Source organism: Balaenoptera musculus, chromosome 4 (genome assembly GCF_009873245.2).
Source record: "Balaenoptera musculus isolate JJ_BM4_2016_0621 chromosome 4, mBalMus1.pri.v3, whole genome shotgun sequence".
NCBI lineage: Eukaryota > Metazoa > Chordata > Mammalia > Artiodactyla > Balaenopteridae > Balaenoptera > Balaenoptera musculus.
Genome location: NC_045788.1, coordinates 141397723 through 141416627, shown reverse-complemented (window position 1 = coordinate 141416627; position 18905 = coordinate 141397723). Strand labels below are relative to the sequence as shown.

The 18905-nt window shown below is 50.5% G+C and overlaps 1 protein-coding gene across 4 annotated transcripts in view; it reads right to left on the bottom strand.

Moving 5' to 3' along the window:
• The window catches only part of ABCG1 (ATP binding cassette subfamily G member 1), an 82069-nt gene that overhangs the window by 38904 nt on the left and 24260 nt on the right, over positions 1 to 18905 (bottom strand). The gene's annotated exons all lie outside the window — the stretch shown is intronic.

Genomic DNA, 18905 nt, shown 5'->3' with positions numbered 1-18905 from the left:
AATAAGTTACCCCAAAGTTTGCTGCTTAAAACAACAGAAATGTATTCTCTCACAGTCTGGAGGCCAGAAGTCTGAAATCAAGCTGTGAGCAGGGCCGCGCTCCCTCCAAAGGCTCGAGGGGAGGGTCCTTCCTGCCTCTTCCAGCTCCGGTGGCTCCATGCCCCCCTGGCTGGTGGCCGCATCTTCAATTTCTGCCTCTGTCTTCACCTGCCTTCTGCCCTGTGTCCCTGTGTCTTTGAGCTCAGAGTGTCCCTTTCTCTCCTAAGACCTTGTCCTTGGATTTCAAGTCCACCCTAATCCAGAATGATCTCACCTCCAGATCCTTAACTTAATAAACCTGCCAACACCCTTATTCCCATTAAGGTCCCATTTACAGGGTCCAGGGTTAGAACATAGAGTCATCATTTTTCAGGGTCACCATTCAACCCACTACCCCGTTGTCACTGTGGATGAAGAATGTCACCTGCCACATGAGTAAACAAAGGAGGTTGCGGCCATGAAGCCAGCAACCCCTGCAGGCGACCCCAACCTTGCATCCTGAGGGGACTCAGGATGGGAAAGCACAGGACGCTGGCCCCAGAGAGCTAAGGTGCCTATGCAAGGAACGATTTCCATGAGCCCAGACTCTAGCATCTTCCCATACATAGAAAAGCGCTAAATGCATTAACTTGAGATATCTGGTTTTCTTTAATTATCAGTAATCTTTTGATGGTCCAACTACCTGGTTTTGTTGCAAAAACTCCTCTATATCCTGGCTCCCCCCTGACCTCTTCGGATCCATCTGGGAGGCTGCCTCCTACGCGGGCGTGAGTCCTCAGAAAGTTCACCAAATAATCAACTCTCAACCTTTAGGTTGTGCATTTTTTTTCAGTCAACATCACACTCGAGTCCAAGATCTTCACCCGAATTGTGGTGAAACACCCTTAACGGGCCTCCAGCCTCTCTCCTCCCAGGCACCCTGCACCCTGATCAGGCAACCTCCGGAAAGCCCATTTCCATCACCAGGTACCACTGACCTCTCCCAGCACCAAATCTCAACTCCACAGCCAAGTCCTCAGCGGGGTCTTTCCGTGTGGCTCCCACCCGCCTTCTGTTCTAAAGAGGCTGCCGGCCTCTGCTCCCCCTGGACATTCGGTCCCCAGCCCCCTCTTCCTCACCAACTGCATCTGTGCCCTGTCTTCCCAGGTCATCCAAGTCCCCCCTCCCAATGCCCAGAGACTTTCTCCGTGCCAAAGAGAAACTCATTGAGGGCCATGTTCATCTACGTTTTCCTCCCCAATACTTAGCAAAAGTACTTTGCTTATAACAGATAATTAAAATAAAAACATGTTGAATGACAAACAGATGCTTAATCCCGCAAAATGAAATGGAAAAAAAATTCAAATATTTTCTACCTTGAAAATTACTCAGATTGAGAAAGAAGCAAACTCAACAAGAAGTAGGAAAAGGCTCAGCTAGAAATTGCTTCTTGAGAGTTTATAATCCCTCACTTTCTTACCTTAGACGTTCATGACTAATTTGAAGTACAAGGTTTCCCCAGTGTCATTGTAAAATCAGGGTCAAGGCTACAGCTTTGTGGCTCTGTTGTAATTGTAGGTGTTTGATTTTTTTTGACTTATCCTAATCTGGTTACATGAGGCTTTAGTATTGACAGAAGAATCATCAATACTTCACTTTCTCACTCAGAACAAAATAAATACATGTATATGACACAAATTTAGATGTGGCAGAAATAGGACTTGATCTCAAAAGCTGGTTTATCTTAAACCAAAAATCTCTCAACCTGCAACTTGGTTTTCTAATCTATAACATGAGAAGACTGAACTGCAGGAATCTTTAACGGCTTTTCCTAACTTAAAAAAATACTCATATATAAATATAATCACACATGAATGTATTCATAAATACAAGCACAAATATATGCACATGCTCTTGTATCCTGAAGTTACATTTCTTCCTTTCTGCAAGGCAAATTTATGAAAAAGAAACTAAAAAGCTCATGGAGTTGTATCTCATCCCTTTATGCCAGTGAGGAAAAGCCGTGCCTGATGACTTCTCTCTTCGCCAAAGCAGCTCTGTTTACTCTTGTTGCACTGGACTGAGCTTCAGTTATGAAAATATTCATTCACAGGCAAATTATTAGAACAGCTTTATTGTCTTTGCCAGTATCTTAGGTGAAAAATGTCTCGATAGTAATAATTCCTTTTAAAAGCTATCTTACATCCCTTGATGACTATGTTTCCCCTCGAGCAACAGCCTCTAAAAATCCCCATATTAATTCATCGGAAGCGCTTGGATGGCAAATTCAGTTCCTGCCACCTCCCAAGTCTGGAAGCTGACAGGTGAGCCAGTGCTCGCTGCCCAGAGGTGGGAGCTACTTGGTGAGACAGCGACCTCCTGCCCCCTGGCCATCGGCTCCTGTCCCCCCTCCCAGAGCTGCTACCTCCTCCGGTGACAGGTGTCCCACTGCCCTGGCCTCTCTGGGATGCTCCTGCCCAGGGATGCTGTCCCTGATCTTATTCCGGGACGTTCTGTGGAAGAGACGCAGGCAAGGTGTCTCATGCTGCCTCACCAGCACTTTCCCTGCCTTGAGCCCCGTCTACCAGTCGTCAGAGCTCCAACAAGACGCTCAGATGTGGAGGTGCCTTCGAGAAAGGGGGTGCTCAGAAACAGACGGGAAATGCTGGATCGCCTGGCTTCCCCCAGAGTTTGGCCAGTGAGCTTAGTTCCCACCCAACGGGGAACCACTGAGCCACTCTCATCCCTGCCCTGACGGGACGTCCGCCCACCTGTCCAGCCCACTCCCTCTCCCCGGATCTCTCCATGCCTCCCTCCCACGAGGGGACTCAGCTTGTCTTTGCTTCTGCTTTGCCATCTGTCCTGTTCCCTGGCTGGCCATCTCATCTGTGCCGGATTGCAGGATGTGTGGCCCAGCTTACAAATGAGGGGACCCCAGTGTTCACGAGAGCGCCTCGTCCAGGCAATGTCACTGTCGTGAAGCAAATCAGGATGAAGGTGTCCTGCTTCCCTCATTGGGTAATCCCTTTATCTGGCCCGAATGCCTAAAGTCAACTGGAGAAAAATGCAATTTCCGGTGTCTTTATAATTTTTATGACTACAAAAACCCCAGACCAACGTCTCCCTTATGAATCAGGCTTATACACAAACCAACGGAAAGGCTCAAGCTTTTACATAAACCCGTTTTTCTTTGGTTCTTCCATCTATGGACTTTCAAAAGTCTTCTGACCCTGGGGCTTCCCTGGTGGCACAGGGGTTAAGAATCCGCCTGCCAAGTCAGGGGACGCAGGTTCGAGCCCTGACCTGGGAAGATCCCACATGCCGCAGAGCAACTAAGTCCGTGCGCCACAACTACTAGGCCTGCGCTCTAGAACCCTCGAGCCACAACTACTGAGCCCATGTGCCACAACTACTGAAGCCTGCACGCCTAGAGCCTGTGCTATGCAACAAGAGAAGCCACTGCAATGAGAAGCACGCGCACCACAACGAAGAGTAGCCCCCGCTCGCTGCAACTAGAGAAAGCCCACGCACAGCAACGAAGACCCAATGCAGCCAGAAAAAAAAAAAACGTCTTCTGATCCTAAAGTCGGCTTCATCCTACACTCTCCGGTACAAAGCACAGGGTGTCTAGAATTCACTGGAGGAGGCCCAGAGGCAGCCCCAGGGGACACACTCCAGAAAGTCAGCTCCTAGGATGGGGCTGAATTTCAGGAGGCACCTGAAGGGCAGAGCTGGGCCAGTGACTGGGGGATTCAGGACCTGCCAGGCACAGGGTAGTCTTCCTTGGAGGTCACCCTCCACAAGTGAGTCGGGAAATGATGGCGCCCACATTTCTGGTTTCTCCTCCCCCTCCCAGAATGACTCTCTCTGAACCTGAAGCTCCTCCAGCAAGTTTGGCGTTTTCTCTGCCTAAGGTCACCCCCTCCCCCCGCAAAGGGAAGGTGCTTCCCCAGGGGTGCAGGTCACAGTCAGCTCTCAGCAGGTGTTTTCCAAGCTTTTTGTAGAGTCAATTATTTTTGTGTCGGGGGAACGGACTTCCTGGAAACAGGCCCTCCCTTCAGCACAGAGGCAAGAAGGCTTCCAATCACCCAGCTGATGCTCTAACCACTAGGACACCTCTGTGCTCCAAGTAGAATTTTTAAAATTCATGAATTACTATCCCTGCAATTCAGAATCTGCCATCTGGGAGACGAGGAAGAGGCTCCAGTTCTTTGCCAGAAAGAGAGTGGGGATCACAAAGTAAGACAATGCCGTCCGTTAGACTGTGGGTACCCGGTGCGCAAGAGGACAGACTTTTGAGGCCTCTCAGACGTGCCAATTGATTGGCAAATCAGCGACAGCATCAGCTGCCCGTGTTTCCTATCTGGTCCCTGGAGCTGCTGCAGAGGACTGTGGACATGCCGACCTCATTCTGCAGTGACCGGTATCACTACATACAAGATACCAAGAGAAGGGCTCAGACAGGCTCATGTCAGAACACAGCACCGGGAGGGGACGGAGAGGCTCAGGTCCAGTGCCCCATCCTAATCACCCACGAGCCCCGCAGCTGCTCCTGCCGTGCTCTCCCCACCCCAGACTGACCGCAGGCTCCAGTCTCTGCAAATGATTTTGCTACTTGCTGTGCGGTTTTAGCCAGAAGAGGACAATTCTTCTTTCAGTCAAAGATAAGGTTTACAGACAAGGAGAGAGGACAGCCAGGGTAGGAGTGCGCACGTCTGGCTCCCGCCGACCACGCTCCCACCGTCCGTCTGGGCAGTGCTGCGAAGTCCTTGCCACCAGCCCTCTCCCCAGATTTCACAGAGGAACTGGCCAGGGGATAAGTCAGACAGTGACAGAGATCAAAACAGCTTTACTTGGGGGCTTGACCAGGTTTTGCAAATAAGCAGAAGGAAACTTTATCTTCTTTATCCCGCACAGATGATACTGCAAACCAGGAAGCATGAATAAACACACACACACACACACACACACAGGGATGGGTACCTAGAACACGGTTCTCTGGATCAGATGAAGATAAAAATACAATCTGTGCTCTCTTAAATAATGGTATAAATTGCTAAATCCTGGGAATTCCTTGGTGGTCCAGTGGTTAGGACTCTGCGCTTTCACTGCCGAGGTCCCGGCTTCAATCCCTGGTCAGGGAACTAAGATCCCACAAGCCGCACGGCGTGGCCAAAAATGAATAAATAAACAAATTGCTGAATCCAGGCATTCCTGCCCTGTTATCCAGCATCTGGAAGCACAGAGACGCCCTGAGGGACAGTGAACTTCTACAGGTCGCAGTGGAGGGGAGGGGCCTGCAGGCTCCCCGAGTCCACAGAGTGGGGGGCTCAGAAGCTATGCCTGGACCTGCATCTCCCACGAAGTGAGGTCTGCCTCCTTGTCCCACCACCCTCATCCCCAGGGAAGCCGACTGTGTGGGCAGGGCCGTTTCCGGCTCCGGCTTTTAAAAGGTCAAGTGTGGTTCTCAAGTGGCCGCCAGCTTCTCTGCTCTACCCCAGCGGCTCTCAGAGCAGGGTCCCCGGGCCGGCATCAGTGTCACTCGGCACTTGCAGGACACACCGAGGCTTGCCAGCCTCAGACCCCCAAAGAAGAGCCTCGGGGCAGGGCAGGGGACCGGTCACCCTCCGGGCCACTTTGGTGCTCACTCGGTTTGGGACCGCTGCTCACTGTGATGGACTCCTGCCACGTCAGCTTCTGGGGGCATGAAACAGCCAAAGTGCCACCTCCTGGGCCGTCGCACCCTCACCAGCTCTGAGAGCAGCTGTGGACGTGTGAGGTGTGAAACAGCCCCCCGAGAGGTCGGCCTTCTCCCAGCAGCAAACTCACCCCTTACCTCTCGGCACTTCTCTCCATCCCCAGATTGACCATCCGGTTCTGGGTACCAGGCATTGCTGCCCTTAATTGCTCCAGCACCCTCCTCCCCTCTCACAGCACAGTTTTTGAAAAGCCACTAATCCCTCATGGGAACGCAGAAAGTCCAAATATAGTAGTAAGAATAGCACATGCTTTGATAATTTTGCACAAAATAAAATGAAACCTCACTGCCCCACGTTCCTTAGGGATGTATCTGGCTCCGCTGTACTGTCCATGGCAGGCACGTTTGTAAAACAAGTGACCACAGCACCCTGGGGCCTTCTGCATACACCGGAATAATTTACCAAACAGTGTAACATTATCAAACCTTACGGATTTTCAAACTCCCCCCAGAAACACAGCTCTGATGTGTCCCCCTTCAGTCTACAGCAAGCTCACTGACGTCATGTGAACCAAGAAGGCCCACTTTGCACAGGTTTTCATGAAACCTGGTGGCCCAGCCGGGTCATCCGGCTCGCATTCCGCGTCCAGTCACTTCTGGACGTGGGCAGGGCTCTCAGAGATCCACGTGCCCCTTCCTGGCCATTGCAGGCCCCCGGGCCCCTGATTCCCGCTGGGAAGTCTGCCCACGTGGCCACCCCACCCCCGCGATGCTGACAAAGTCCCAGAGCAGCGGATTCACCCCGCACTGCCCTGCGTGCGCGAGTGTGGTGTCCACTTGTCACGGCCGTCTGCTGTCCCCAGAGACGCAGAGCAGGCTTAATCTGGGCCGGAGGTGAGCCCTGGTTGCAAGATCCCCACACCACAGCCTCCAAGCTCATCAGATTTCTCTCTGATGACACTACCTCGTTCTCGATGAAGACAACGCTGCAGGGCACATGCGTGAAAGAAGGAAATATTTTAACGTTTCAAGTTCATTCAAAATGCCCGTGGACCTGGGAGGTCAAAGGAGCTTTTGACAGGATGCAGGACAAAGAGGAGGAGCCTGGGGTCCTAGTGGCCCTCGTAGGAACTCTGAATGTGTCGTTCACGCTTCTCCAGCAGTGGTTCCCTCGTCAATGACAAGGCGGTGGGGACGCCGGCAAGGCTGGTCACACCACTGCCATCCTCCTCTGCCCACTGGGGGGCCTCGCAGCCCAAGGCAGGTACACAGGGCTGGACCCTCCCTCTAATACAAGACTTACAGCCCTGTGACCTCGGGAGGTCCCGAACACCTCCCCCTCCTCCCTCGCGCCCAGGAAGCGCTCATCTAAGTCAACATTCACCATAACTGTGCAGCAGCTTCACTCCTTTTATTTCTAAAGCCTCAGATTTTACCCCCAACTTACTTTTAGAATGATAACATCCTGTTGACTCTAGGCTATTATTATTTTATTATATCCCATATAATACCATTCATAAGGACTGTAGCTACTGTTTATTAAATGTTACATGTTGGGCACAGAGCTTCACCTGTATCAAGATATTTGGTCCAATAAGATGGGTATTATTATTATTAATAATAACCTCCCTTTCTACAGGGAGGTTACGTGACTCAGTCAGTTGCCCAGCTAGAAAGCGGTAGAGCCGGGTTTTGAACCCTGACTCTTTTAGTCTGGAGGCCACGTTTCCAGCCCCACCCCCTTCTCTGCTGAGTGCATGTTGCTAAAAGGCGCTAGACCGGGAATCATTTTATTAAAATAAACAGAGAGAGAAAGAAGGAAAATGTTAACTAATCCCCACATACAATTCAATTCATCTTAGTCTCCTTCCTGGTACATATTAATTCAGAATTACTGTAAAGGAAGGAAAATACATTTTCTACAAAACTACAGCCAGTGGGATTTCACGTTAAATATCTGCAAATCCAAGAACAGCCTTCATGTGCTGGCCATGCCGCTGCCACGCTGAGACCTCGCTCACCACCGACACCCCCGCGGCTGCCAGTTGGAGCAGTGGGTACAACATCCTTAATGTTCAGTCGTCAAAGTCTAGCCACCAGACTAAAATGCACGGCACCTGATAAAATCTCACATCCTCCTAAGGTAACCTACACAAACCTCACTCCTGAGGCCAAGCTCTAAAGTGTAAGGTTGTGGGGAGCTTCGTTCCAACGGTGGAAATTTCCATCCAGTAACGACAAGTGTAGATGCTTCCATGTAAATGTCTGGACCATGCAACCCTCCTCCGGTGGTAACCTAAAGCTCTTGGAAGACCCCCAGATAGAATAAACTCTACCTAGCTGGTCCACGAAAGCACATGCATCTTAACAAGAGGCATTTGTTCACATCTCTGAAACGCTCGGTTGATTTAGTCCTAATTGTTGCCATGAGCAGGAAACCCAGGGGCACGGTAGAGAAGGAACAGTATAGAAATTCTCTCGGAGAACAACTCTGGGGAAGCTTGTCAGCTGTCTCCCTCTGGGAGGGCAGGAAGCTCCAGGCATTTGGATGAGAGATCCCGGATGCTGTGCAAGAGACGGCACTTCTGTGCTGCTGGGCAAGTGCGCAAGGGACTTAACTGCTCTGAACCACAGGGCAAGGATAAGCAAACCTTCCCATGGGGTTGCTGGGAAGACGGGGTAAGTTACTGCGCATGAGCTGTGTTATTATTATTATTATTTTATCATTATGCCAAATCTTTAATGAAGCCAAGAACCCAACCCTTCAGAGACCTTTGACCCACACACTAAAAAGCATTGAGCCCCACTGTGTGCACGTGGGTCACAGTCACTCCCCACTCCGACCCTCTGAGACCGGCACTCTTATCAGTCCCATTCTGCAGATGAGAAACCGAGGCCCCCACACCATGTGGAGCCAGGCTTCAACAGCAGGCTGCCTGACCCAGAATCCAGGCTCTCCGCACTGCCCGGCACCCCGCCTGCCCACCCACGATGCTGTAGCTGAGGCCAGCAGTTGAGCTGCCCCAAGGAAGCAGCACCTAGAAACCACTTCCTACATGCTAGTCAGAGATGGCTGACGGGCTTGACACAGCAAGGGAAGATCAAAACACTCCATCTCCTCGGGGCTCTTGCCTTTCCTCCCCACTTCTCCTAAGACCTCTTCTGGGGTAAAAGCATATGCTCTTCTACTGTGATTCAGATTTTTGTTATTTCATTCATTCATTTGGCAGACACCTAGAGGGTGCCGACTCTGAGTGAAGCCTGGGGTAGGTGGCAGAGATGAGGGGTGACTGACACAGCCCCTGCTTGGAAGCTCAGAAGAAGAAACACATAAAATCATGCACTGAGTTCTATGATCGTAAGGCAGAGGAGTAGGGAGGTGCCCAGGAAGGACCCTGGCCCCGGAGGTAAGGATGGATGAAGGCAGGCTTTCCGCCAGCTTGGGGAGGCAGGGAGGGTTCCTGGCAGAGGGTGTGGCCCAGGCAGAGAACACACAGATACTGGGTAAGCAGACCCTTCTGCAGCAGGCGGTCCAGCTGGCTGGCACATGCAGAGTGGCTGCGGAGAAAAGAGACAAGCAGGAAAGGGCCCACAGAGAGACTTTCGGCCAGGCTAAGCACTTTGAGACTTATAGAGACTTATCCAATCCTGAAACTAAGAACACGAGACTTATCCAATCCTGAAACTAAGAACACTCTTAAGAAGAGACAAAGTGACAAGATGACAGTTGTCATCCTCCTCTCTAAGCCAGACAAAAATCAGAGACGAGGAAAGGGTGTGGGGTTTGGACCATGGCATGCAGCACATTTGTGACAACTTACAGGGTAGACCAGAAGCCCACGATTAGACAGCGCCCTCTCATACCATTTAGGACATAGCCATTTTCTGGACAGGCCGACATGCAGGTCTTAGAAACAGGAAACCCACAAGCTTCCTTTCCAAGTCTCAATGGGGACTCTCATGAAATGTGAAAGTAAATGTAAGGGCTCCCCACTTTTCAACCAGCTTTTGGATATAGTCTGTTCTTGTGTTGGCAATAAGCACTGCTATTGTTTATAGCAATGGAACGTCTCAGCTTCATAAATGTGCACTTCCTTCTTTATTCCAAAGGTTTTTCACCCACCTCACCGGCAGCACCTCAGGAAAACACAAGAGGGAATTTATGTGTAAAAGTTACCCACCACCATCTCTGATTCCTGTATCCTACCTTCAGGTCAGTGGGTCTCAGAGATTTGAGAACCATAATTTCTAGGTAGGTTTATAAAAATGTCAACTGTACAATCACAAAATCAAATAAGCAACCAAGTAAAACCCAAGACTATTCTCATAAGAACAATCATTAGCTCCCGGTCTTCTTGTGTTTGGTCAGGAGCCATATGAATGATGGCATTGAACGTTTCATAACTCACCTAAACTCAGCCCATAGGAACCAGACCGCCTGGGTGTCTAGGGAAGACCCTGGTTCCCAGGGAGAGGCAAAGCATGGCACCTCCAGTTCCATCAAGGCATCCCAGGCCTTTGAGGCGCTGGAACGGAGCCCAACTTGTAGAAATCACGTTTATATTCATGATCGCATGTATGGATTCTCACACACACACACACACACACACACACACACACACGATGTGTACTGGATGCTACGGGAAGCACACCTAAAGTTCAGCTGCTATTTCTTTAAGCCTCGCTAACACGCCCAGGATGGAAGTGAGTCAGCAGGGATCAGGGAAGCGGCAGCCTTGCAGCGTGACACTCTGGATTCCAGCCCACTTACTGGACCTGCCACTCAGATTCCTAAGGGAATTCCAGGATTCCAAAATCCACCCTGGTCATTTGTAAACGCTGACTGCTTCATCTGCTTGGCCCAAACCAGAAGGCCCTGCCTCTCATTACTTCACCCACGGGGAGAACCTAAAACAAAGCAAAACAAGAATATTTCATGAGGATTCAGGTATCGGTTGTCTCACAGGAAACGCATGCACCTGACCTAATGGCCCCACTTGCCACTTTAAATAGAAGTCTGGAAAATTCCTGAAGCCTCCCCATTCTGATGAAAGCGATAAGGACTGAGACACTCACTGCACAGGACGCCAGCCACTTTCCTGAGGACAGCCTTTCTAAATATCTATGTGCTATTTCTATTCCAGTGAAGTTTCCCAATTATGCTTAAAGACATCAAAATAACAATCACTGGGTACGAAATATCTCCATTCCTCAGATGCATTTTAGTGATGCCTCCAGAGCAAAATTAGGCTACTGGAAAGGTTCTCCCACTTTCCGGGCCCAGGTGTTCGTCGGATCTGGGCTGGAGCAGTGGGGAGTGCATGCCCGGGGGTCCGCTGTGCACAGGGCAGCCCCAGTCGGGGGTAGGCGGAGACCCCGGCCGGCTCGGAGGGGCCACAGCATCCGGATCTAGGAGCTCGGCATCCTCTGCTCGCGCTTAGCAACAGCGCCCGGCACGCAGCCAATCGCGCGGCGCCGCCGAGGTTACCCGCGAGCGTTGACCGGTAGTAACCCCGGCGCGGGCGGCGGCGGCGGCTGCGCCGGCGGCCACTGCGCACGCGCAGCGGGGCACACCTGCCCGGCCCGCAGCTAGGCCGGCCGTGCTCTTCTCTTTCAACCATTGAAAATTTAGGATTCCCGAGGAGCACGAAAACCTCCAGGGAGCCTCTGCCGGACCCTCAGCCAGATCTATATCTGAAAGCAGGTGTGTCCCTGCCGCTTGGCTGGGACAGCGCAAACGTCGCCCTGGGCCCCATGCCTGCAGAGTCAGCGTCCGCCCCGGCCAAGAAAAGAGATGGGTTTTTACTCCATTTTTAAAGCCGGCGGAAGAGCCCTCTCGGCGGGCAGGGGGTGGGGGGTGGGGACTGGCCAGAATGAATTCGCTCCTTCGAGACAAGCCGGTCAGGTCGCCCTTGGAAGGAACGTAGGGGTGGACGACAGGGAGCCCGATAACCCCGTCCTGGAGAGGCAGGGCGAGCAGAGGCGCCCCGCACAGACCCCAGCCAGCTGGACGGAGTTCTGATTCACGATGGAAGCCAAAACTGCCCCCAGCCCAGCTCATGAAGGAAATCTGGGGGTACCCTTCCCCAGCAGATGAGGGCTTTTGTGGCACCCCAGCTGCCGCCGGGGTCTGGGGTTGTGTCTGTCATCCGCAAAGAAAAGGTGAGAAAAACATTTCATCTTACGTGGACCTGCAAAATGACAAAAGGGAGAAGGGTTCTCAGCAGAGCTTGTTGAGAGGCAGGTCGTTAGGACTCGCGGTCTAAGCCTGAACCTGAGATCTGTCTCCTTCTAAGCCTCCTTTCCTCCTGGGTAATGTCCACACTGATAATGCCCCGTGGCTTTCCGGGGAACACTTAATGAGACAATGTGCTAAAGCAAACAGCATTTGCTTAGTAAACAGTTATTTTTAATTAAGAAATAAATAGACACTTCTCCCACCAAAAAAGTGGGAGGGAAGAAATAAAAACTGAGAAATCCCATAAAATTCCTGCTAAAAGGTTCGCTTTCAAGATAGGCAGTGGAGCTATCAAGGCGAGGGACTTTTTTGTCGGGGCCCATCAGCTCACCTTATGACAGTAAAAGAAACAGAAAGAGTCACTCAGGTTCTGTTTTTCCGTTGATCTCCACCCTTACCAGTTCACAACCAAGACCAAGAACATTCCAGCAGGGGCCCCTGCTCACTGCCCTGCCCCCAGGGATGCCACTGTGGTACCTACTCCCAAAGCAGGACTCCAGCCTCATCTCCTCCACGAACCACAGGCTTCTTATTTCCTCCTTTCCAGGTAGCCCTGGATCTTGATGTACCTGTTTTGTACATGGTTAGGCTTTTCTCCTCCCAATTCGTGAGCTCATTTCAAGACCAAGATTGTACGCGTTCTGCAGAATTCCAAAAAGCAGAACTTGGATCAACAAATGAACATGACTCGAATTGAGATTTCAGCTCAACAGACAGAATTCTAAGAATGAGAGTTATACAAACATGGACCTGGCCACGCAGGGAGATGTCAGGCTCTGGCTGCTGCCCAGACAGAGGCTGGCCGCCCGTTGTCGCGGGGCGAGAGGGACTGCTCCACGGGTGAGAGGTCAGATGAGGGAGCTCCCAGGCCCCTTTGGGCTCCAAGATTCAGGCTCTAAATATAGGTCTCAGCTGGACATAATCACAGTCTTGAAATCACTCTGGCATGTCTTAATTTTGACACCAAATGCCATTTACCCCACAAGCACAAAGGTGACTAACGACAACACAGCTGACAAGGTGAGAAGTAAAACTAAGGGCTGTGGGTCAGGCCGGGTCCCTGCAGGTTCATCAGCCTCCATCCTTCACTCTGAAAACTCCTCTTGATGCCTCTTCTCAAATTAGGGGCAAAAACACTCAGTATCAGAGATATTTTATTTGAACGTAAGCTTTCCTATAAAGGTTTCGGAACTCCATCAGCAAGGGTTTCATAGAGCATGTACCTCCATTCTACAAACCCTTGGTTTGTACGGTTCAGTCTTTCCAAATGTTTTTTAATCTGACCCACGTGGTTACCTTTGTTCCTTAAATAAGCAAATCTGTTGACTCTAGAACTGAACTCAAATAGAGCAGGTGTATGGTTACTAAACATGTTCTTCTGCCAATTGATAGACAAAAGAAATGGTTTCGTGTTCAGCAGAATGTCACCCTGTGTTATTTCTTGGCCTTGATGGATTCGGTTCTGGTTTATAAGAGAGGACGTTAGTTCCAGCATGTGAAGTTTTCAAGATGCCAGCATATTGGGGGTGTTAAAGGAAGGCAGGAGGGCACCCCCCCAGCAGGTGAAAATGAGTGTCCGAGAATGTCCTTGAAAAGTGATACAGTGACACCAACCCCCCACTGAGCAGAACACAGTCCTGCAAAGTCACACTGAAGAGACCAGATGTCTCCAGACCAGGCACACTCTCTGGAAAAATAGCAACGTGTTACTGTGCCTTGTCAATCGGAAGGCGATGGGGGTGGCCTGACAGTGAAGCAAAGGAGGAGAGTGAGTGTCGGCAGGGCCACTTGTGCCGTGTCTACGGGGGCTGTTGAGCCTGATCGAGCCACACTTGAATCACGCACCCCTGATTCCAGGTCCCAACTGGTGAAGGCCTGGCTTCCATGCAGCGTGCTCCAAGGGAGAGAGGGGGCTGGCTGGAGAAGGGGCGCCTAGACCCCTTGGATGTTCAAGTTCTGCCTGTAAACTAGCAAACCCTTTGTGGTTTTGTAGATGGTCACACTACATACATCTGTCCTGAGAGCCCATCCTCCACAGTTTTTCAAAGCCTCTTTCGGAGCATATAAGACGGAGGTACAGAACTATTTCAGAAGACCTCATCACCAAATGGGCCTGAGAGGAAGCCACTGAGAGCCTGAGAACTGGCCCCGGAGGGGATGGGAGGAGCTCTCCAGCCATCTGCGTTCACCAAGGTGACCTGGGGTCATTGGGCTGTGTAAATCCCCAGCCTCAAGCAGAGAGCCCTGGCAAGCAAGGTTTAGGTTTGCCACACTGCACTATAAGACCAGTCACAGCCTCAAATAGAGACAAAGGCACAGTATCAAAAGCCATTTCTTTTGCACCCCAAAGAAAGCCCACCCTAGCATGATGGTTTCCAAGAAGTACAAAAGTAATTCATTCATGCTAGGGGAGCATAAACCCACCTTTGCACTTGAGCAGCCCACCCTCTGGAGCCCCCTCTCTGCTCTGGGATTTCTATAGTCCCCCTTTCTCTGGCCTTCCCTCTCCACCCCTGTCCCAGCCGCTTGGATCAAGTCACCCAGCGCTGGGTTGGAATCCAGTCTTCCCTTAATGGAATCACTGCAAGGGATTTTAATGGCACATTCTACTCATTTTAGCCAGGCTGTCAGTGCAGGGCTTGTGAAATTGCCATGGAAATTAAGGGAAAGCAAACTTCAATTTGAGAAGGGTGTTCCAATGCATTTTTATAGCTCAAAGCAAACCAATACAGATAATCTGATGTGGGGCTGCCCAGAATATTTAACTCCATCCTGGCATTTGGCAAGGATGAGGCTGGAGGGTCCGGTTTCAAAGTAGGAGGTACTGTCCCATTCCATCGGAGTGTTACCGTGTTGAGGCCCCAGCCGGGCTGGGGAAGAGTAAAGAAAACTCTCCAAACCCTCAGATATGATTACTTTTGTTCTCAACCCACAAGGTAATCTTGGGAGGTGTTATTTCATTTCTAAGAATCATGTCACCTGTTTGTGCAAAGCATGCCATACGTGCCAACCTCACCTCCCTGGGGAGGAGACAGGACAGCCAAGCGTCTCCATGGGATTAGGAAACCTCTTTATGGGTCCTTGTGAAAGGCAGAGGTGACTGACATCCAAGCAGGCCGATTAAAGGGGAAATGAGTCAGAGGTAACAGTCAAGGCCACCCCCAGTGGTTTTGTAAAACGGGGTAAGGCACATCCGTGCCATCATGGTCCCATTGTGTGCCCACGTCAGGGCCGGATGTTTACTAGGTGTCTTGTCAGGTCCTAGCCTCAAGCCCCCCAGACCTGCCTTCACGTCCCACCACCCCTGCTCCTGTGACCCGGGATATATCTCTGAGCCTCGTGTACTCCACACATTGGAAGGACAGAATTGGCCCCTGAGCCAACTGGACCAAAGGACTGCTTGAATTGTATAAATGGAAATGGCTCCAGTCTCCTTGGGGGACAGAGTACCCCCTTAACTCCACTGTGTGGGCGAGCTCTGAAAGACAGAGAGTGCTGTCTGAGTGTAGAATTTTCTCCGCTCCACCTCAGCATTTCACAACGTGGATTCTCTTCTTCACAAGGGGTCCTAAATGTTACCAACACCAACGCAGTGTCTACCATCCAGGCAGCAACAGCTGCTTTCAAAAATAAGTCACACTGTGGTGAGTGAGGACAATCAAACCAGATTGTTCCCCTACGTCCCTCGACACAATAGTTTGTGTAACGGCACCAGACTCCACATTGTTCCAAATCATCTGTCCCATCAACTTAGGCTACGTGAGTGAATTCCTTGAGGGAAAGTCATTACTGTATCAGAAGCCAGGGAAATCATCCTTGGGGTGTACTTTTTTTCTCCTGAGAACAGTTCCTTTCACAATTATGTTGTCTACTAGGAATCTATTATACGATCCAGTTTTTCCTCTCAAGACATCATTAATCATATGGTGAAAATGCAGCTACAATTGAAAATACAAGATGTTTTCTTAGACGCTGAAGTCAATGCCTGGCAATTGTCAAGCTCAAGAATTATAAAGAATCAGTGCCTGACACTGCCTTCTTAAAAATACTGCTATGGAGTCACTTATGACCTTTCTACTGAGGATTATGAAGCTCTCTTTCTCCGTCTTCTTTCTTTAAAATAATTGTGTAGGAGTTTTTAATATTATTCTAATCCCAGTGCCAGGCTTTGCTACAGCATTCTGTGTTGAGTTTGTGTTGTAGCACCATGTTCTGGGAGAAAAAGGCTTTCCTAGAGTTTACTGGAGTGGCCCAGTGTCTTCGTGATGGAAAGAAGCCTGGACTAGGAATCCGACGGCTGGGTGGCGGACCTTGCTGGCTCCGACCTTGAGCGAATCACTCCAGCCCTCAGGCTCCTTTGTCCTTCACTACACACTTCACTGTGGTCATTACAATGAGCTCAGCACATAAGGTTGAATTAAAAAAAACAAAAAAACCCACTAATGACTTGATACAGACAGAAAAACAGAATATGGTCAGAGAAGTAAGAACAAAAGCTCCTGCCCCAAAGTTTGGTCACACTTGGCATCACGCTGGGCATCACACAGAGGCGAAGCAAAATATAAAACTGCCACCAAGAGAAAAGGGAAATGCTTGCCAGCTCGGCAAGCATTTGTGGGCACCAAGCCTGGAGAAGGGGCACAGCTTCCCCATGGCCGTGGGGACCCTGGCACCCTGAGGCCCTGCACCAGGCGCTGCCCGGGGGCCCAAGCCGGACCACAGAGTCGGAAACCACCACCCAGCCCCCGGCCGACCCCCCAGCTCAGGCTCGGGGCAAGCCCTTCACACGTGGCTTCCTTTCTATTCAGTGCAAAGGTGGACGAGTATCCCACACCCTCAAGGTATGCGGGAGTGATAAACCATCTAAATTCTGAACTGCGAGGGTACCAAGAACAAAGGAAACGATGGGGCGGCTCGGGAGGAGGGGTACAGAGAGGGAAGTGGACACAGGCGCTGGGGCGGAGAAAGAGGCCAGCAGGAAGCCAGACAGAGAAGTCAGGCCCCGTTGGTTGAGAAACCAAAAACCTGGACACACCAGACTGATGGTGCCCGACTTCCTCTCCAGCCGTAGCCATCTCTGACTCACAGGCAGGTCCCTGGGGCCCACTTTCCACTCCTCCCTGCCTGAGCCCACAGAGGTTACTGCAGGGCAAGTGTCTATCCGGCAGCCATCTGGGCGGGGCTTCCTAGGAGGCGACCGGCCATGGACAGTAGTGGCCCCTCCCTCATTAATTAAGAGGCCTTCACCGTTGACAATCAGTGTGACCAGTTCTAACATGTAGAGAACATAGGGTGGGCAAGCCGCACACCTGACCAGGAAATGATATTCTTCACCTGGCAGCCCCAGGTGAACACCTGCTGGGTTGGATTTCAAACCAAGATTCTGCCATGGTTTTCAAACATGTGCATTTCTGCATTTCAAGCCTTCACCTGAGAGGATACCCATCCAAGCGTTTTCAGCATCAGGACCACGTTTCTAAGGCCACACGTAACACGTGGACAGAAACCTGCCCACGTGGCCCACATGTCTGCCTCAGTTTATCTACAGAGACACATCAGGCCAAAACCTCACAACACCCTCCTGGTCACTCAGTGCATTTTTTTCGGTAAGATCTTTGTTCAAGTGGAGAAGGAAAAGGCTGGAATCTTATGTTGAAATTTCAAGAGGCTCAAACCAATGGGCCCAACCCTGAGCCTCTCACAGAATTTCTTTGTTAACAAAACAGGCCGGCACACTCTGAAAATGTTGAGTCTCAGATAACAATGCTATAGTATCAGCCGCTGAGAAGGTTTGGGATCTGTTCCCATTTGTGCAAACAGACACAAAATCATCCCACAACCAGCTTGGCTCGAAGGTCCCAGGGACCAGTCAATCAAGGTTCTAAAATCATGGCTCCAAGGAATTCCAGGGTGCCCATGCCAACCGTCTCAACTGCTTCACGTCAAGAGAGTAGGAAGCAAAATGAAGGCAATAAGGGGCAGAAAGATGAAAAGTAAACAAGTGAGTCTTGGTGGGTCTTCTTCAAAAAGGAAGAAGGACTGAATCTAGATTTAAGTTGAGAACTCTAAACCCCAATATTCCAGGATATTCCGGGGGCACCTGAGTCACTTTGTTCCAAATTCCTCATAGATTTTCAAGTTGTTTTAAATGATTCATTAGAAACTGAGGACCACTGTTTCTGGGTGATGTGTAACACGTCCTCTCCCAGTCACCCCCCCTCAAAGATGGACAGATGGAGGGTGCACGGAGCAGGGGGGGATGAGGGGTGAGTTCCACGGGAAGAAGTCAGTCAGGCTCGAGAAAGAAATACCAACCCAGGGAGGCATTAACTCTACACACGTTGAAAATCTAGAGCTGGCAAAGGAGCATCCACGTTGCTAAGAAAACTCAAAATACCACCAGTCATCAATTCCCATTAACATGCAACAGGCCGGCGGCAAACTCCTGTGTGTGCGGCTCTCCGGAGACCTCCGAGTCCCACCTGCTCCATCATCTCTTCTGTTTTTATGGACAGCCCACCAACGCCCCCCATGAGACAGTCCTTTCAAGATCTGTAAACATACGTGACTGGTTTCCAGAGAGGTTACTATAGGTCACTGGTTACTTTTCAACACTTCAAGCTTGGGAGGAAACACCTGGCTTCCACTTTGCTCTGAAACATTAAAAAAAGAGTCCTATCTCGAAAGACTAACATTAACAGCATCCAGTAAAGAGGACCCTCCGAGTGCAGACAGGAAACCAGCACACATGGACCCTGGTCAAAGTCTGTGATCATATCAGAGTTTAAGAACCGGTGTGTGACTCACAGACATAGAAAACAATCTTATGGTTACCAAAGGGGAAACGGGGGGGGGGGATAAATTAGGAGTTTGGGGTTAACAGATACACACTACTATATATAAAATGGATAAACAACAAGGACCTACTGTATAGCACAGGGAACTATATTC